Raw genomic sequence first — 4,312 nt, 5'->3', positions numbered from 1 at the left:
CCCCCCCCCCCCCCCCCCCCCCACAAGATATCACTAACCATGATGAAATATGAATTTCAAGTTGACACAAAGAGCAAAAGGAAAAAAATTGAGAAGAAAGAAGAAACTAAAGAAGAGCATCTTTTTGTTTTGTGCTTTTTAAATATATTTTGAATTACCCAAATTTGACAAGACAATTAAATCTTATCTTGTCCAACGACTCTCAGATTCTCCATACGAGCGCGTTTCTAGTATGGTTGGGCAATTATACCTCTTACCCATCTTGGATGCGTTATGGATTCGTACTCAAACCAAAAGGAAAGGGTATATGTAAAAACTGAATGGTAAATAGCAAAATTCTATTATCTACGGACAATGTAACCCTTTCGTAGATATCCATTTACTCTTCATATATATTTATATTATTATAAGTTGACAAAAAAACATCTTTATCCCCTCTCTTTTTTTGTTCATGTTGTGGATCCAGCCGTTCAAAAAAGGTGTATAATACATAATACATATTCGAAAGGAAATGTTAAATGAGTTCAGTTGAATCAAACAAGTAAAAAAGGGTCTATAACTATAGTATACTATAGTATCTTAGCTGAAGGGTAGAAAACACATTACAAGAAAAAAAACACATTTACAATATTTACAGTTACACATAACTTTATATTGATCCAAGTAATTTTTCCTATAGTACATGACCTCCCCACTTTTTAACCCAACACGGTTCCAATTAATTTGTGTATTTTAGTAGTTAAATGGAGTAATTAATTTTTAGTTGTAACTTTATTTTCAAATTTGTAAATGTGTGTGTGTGTGTGTGTGTGTGTGTGTGTTATAGAAATATCTAATTATGGTTGTTGTCATTACAGATCAGTTGGGTCCATGAGTACTACAATAAGTAATCAATTATAGCTTCAAATTATTCATATAGAGTTGCTTCTCCCTTCCTCTCTCATTTTCCTGAAAAAGCTTTCAACAAAAGAAAATGGTGGCCGTCTTCTACAAAGACATGTTGAGCTGGTACTTACTCACCCTCAAGATCCGCGAAAAACTCGAAATACAGAACCAAGAATCTGAACCGATAAATCAAGATCACCTCCCCGGTTTACCCGAAATTATCAGATCCGATCAAGGCCTAAACAATCATAACCACGAGCAGACTCAATCCGAGACTGGTAAGATCGATGTGATCAAAGAGAGCCCAAAAGATTCACGGGAGGATTGGGTGATCTCGATTACGGACAAGCTCGAACAAGCACACAGAGACGATGACACGACAATATGGGGAAAGCTCTGTATCTACAGAGTTCCATATTACCTTCAAGAGAACGACAACAAATCCTACTTCCCTCAAACCGTCTCACTTGGTCCGTACCATCATGGTAAGAAACGTCTCCGGTCTATGGACCGTCACAAATGGCGTGCGGTCAATAGAGTCTTGAAACGTACGAACCAAGGCATTAAAATGTATATCGACGCCATGAGAGAGCTAGAGGAAAAGGCTCGAGCTTGTTACGAAGGTCCCTTAAGTTTAAACAGTAACGATTTTACCGAAATGCTTGTTCTTGATGGTTGTTTTGTTCTGAGCTCTTCAGAGGTGCTGTTGAAGGATTCACCGAACTCGGGTAAGCCTCATTTTTCAATCGCTGGTTATTCCCGGTTCTTTCAAATAACTTCTTAACCGCTGATGTTTGTGTAGATATGCACGTAATGATCCAGTTTTTGCGATGAGAGGATCGATGCATTCGATTCAACGTGACATGGTAATGTTAGAAAATCAACTTCCTTTGTTTGTTCTAAACCGGTTATTAGAGTTACAGCTTGGTACACGGAACCAAACCGGTCTAGTGGCACAGTTAGCAATTCGGTTCTTTGATCCACTAATGCCAACGGACGAACCGTTGACTAAAACGGACCAGTCAAAACTCGAGAACTCGTTGGCAGGAGATAAAGCCTTTGACCCATTCGCCGATATGGGCGAGTTGCACTGTTTAGATGTTTTCCGTCGCAGTCTGCTTCGGACTAGTCCTAAACCGGAGCCGAGGCTAACAAGAAAGAGATGGTCTCGGGACACTCGCGTGGCGGACAAGCGCCGTCAACAACTGATACATTGTGTGACGGAGCTAAGGGAGGTCGGTATAAAATTTAGGAGAAGAAAAACAGACCGGTTTTGGGATATTCAATTCAAAAACGGTTATCTAGAAATACCGAGGCTACTTATCCATGACGGTATGTTCACGTTTTACGCCTTTTCTTCTTTTTAATTCCTGCCCCCATATGCTTTTATACAGTTTTTATTTTCTCATCTGTCACCTTTTTGATTGATCAATCCACATCAAATTGATACTTTCTCGTTTGTATCGATTGATAAAAAATACATTAGTTAGGGAACATGATGTCATATGCAGCATACAATTACTACCATATATGTCACGTTCTTTATGTCATATGCATGTAGATGGATAAAGAATAATTATACTATTTAGGGATCATGATTTGGTATGCAGCATAAAATGTTACTTTTGAATTATGTGATTATTTAAAATTCCAAAATTAGATTTTCTTCTTCTCATTTTATACTTTCATCTATCAAAAAAACAATTTGTGTGTGACATATAGACTGATTTTTATTCGACTTATCTAGCTGGAATGACTTAAGTAAGCAAATGTCATCAGTTATCCCTACTGACTAATTCAAAATGATCTAAGCAATGGAATAGAGTATCTTCTAACTGGAATGAAATTTATATAGAAACAAATACATGTACTTCAACAAAATTTAGTAATTCCTCCTCTATTGTATATTTTGTAGGTACCAAATCTCTTTTTCTAAATCTGATAGCTTTCTAGCAGTGTCATATCGACTCAACCAATGACATAACATCCTACATAATCTTCATGGACAACCTAATAGATTCTCACGAAGATGTTAGCTACTTACACTACTGCGGAATCATCGAACATTGGCTAGGAAGCGACTCCGAAGTCGCGGATCTGTTCAACCGTTTATGTCAAGAAGTTGTATTCGACACCGGAGATAGCTATCTATCTCGGCTATCGATCGAGGTTAACCGTTATTACGATCATAAGTGGAATGCTTGGAGGGCGACTTTGAAACATAAGTACTTCAATAATCCGTGGGCGATTGTTTCTTTCTGTGCTGCAGTTATACTACTAGTCCTCACTTTGTCTCAAAGTTTTTACGCTGCATATGCTTATTATAAGCCACCTTCTTAACCTTATACACCTTGTTTTCATTTCGAAGGATTTTTTGTGTTTGTCTTTATATGTAATACATATTTATTCAAGCTTAAGAAAGAACATTGTTACTGTAACACTTGAGTTTAGCCATGGTATACATTTTTTGTCATGATAGTAATTTTATGAAAAAATTGTGATTACATAAGTTGTGAACAAAGAAAACGATGTATTTTCAGTTTAACTAGGTTTTAACCCGCGGTACACCACGAGATTATATTTTTGAAAGTAAAATAAAAAATTAATTTTTTAATAGATTAACTATATATATGACTAATGTTTTGTAAATTTTAAATATATATCCCTCTTATATCTATATAATATATAGGTTTACCGGTTTGAAAATTTAGGTTTACCGGTTTAAATTGTTAAATTCAGAATATAACATGTGGTATACCGTAGTACTGTTTGTTTATTTTACATAATCATAATTTAATAAACTTAATTAGATATACCTAATATTCAAACGTCGATGGTGTTAACAAAATAATGAACTGATGATTTACTAACAGTTAATAAAATAATTTTAATTTATATTAATACCCAAACCCATCCCGCTAGATATCCAAACACCATTTTTTTTCTTTTCTTAAGTACAACATGCACGTTTTTCAAAATCCAAATAATGAAAATGCAAAAAAAGATAGTACTAAAAATCTTGCTAATCAAGTATACATTATCTTCAAAATATCTTATTTTAGAATTGTTTACATATGATTCAGAAATAAGTTATTAAATATTATAATTCTTTTTTTTTCCTTTCTTTTTTTTTGCAGATAAAATGGACAAATATGTATTGATGTAAAGATTAATTTGGCATTTGCACATACATTTTTATTGTTAGCATTTAATATTGTAATGAATTAAAGAGATATTTTAGGAAATACTTAAGAATTGTACAAAACAAATATTTAATGAGATATTGTAATTAGTCGTTGATTGATTAAGGAGATATTTTAGGAATTTTTTTCTGCACAAAATCTTGGTTTTAAATTGCATTTTATAAATTAAAAATATTTATTGCCAATTGCATGCATGTAAATAAGTGTGAACTTCATGATTTATT

General features: G+C 34.0%; 1 pseudogene; it reads left to right on the top strand.

Annotated features, from left to right (window-relative positions):
- On the top strand, positions 934 to 3,323 carry LOC104791243 (annotated as a pseudogene).

The sequence above is a fragment of the Camelina sativa genome, chromosome 6 (assembly GCF_000633955.1).
Source record: "Camelina sativa cultivar DH55 chromosome 6, Cs, whole genome shotgun sequence".
Classification (NCBI taxonomy): domain Eukaryota; kingdom Viridiplantae; phylum Streptophyta; class Magnoliopsida; order Brassicales; family Brassicaceae; genus Camelina; species Camelina sativa.
Note: the sequence above shows the minus strand (reverse complement) of the source record. Positions and strands in the feature narration are given on the sequence as shown.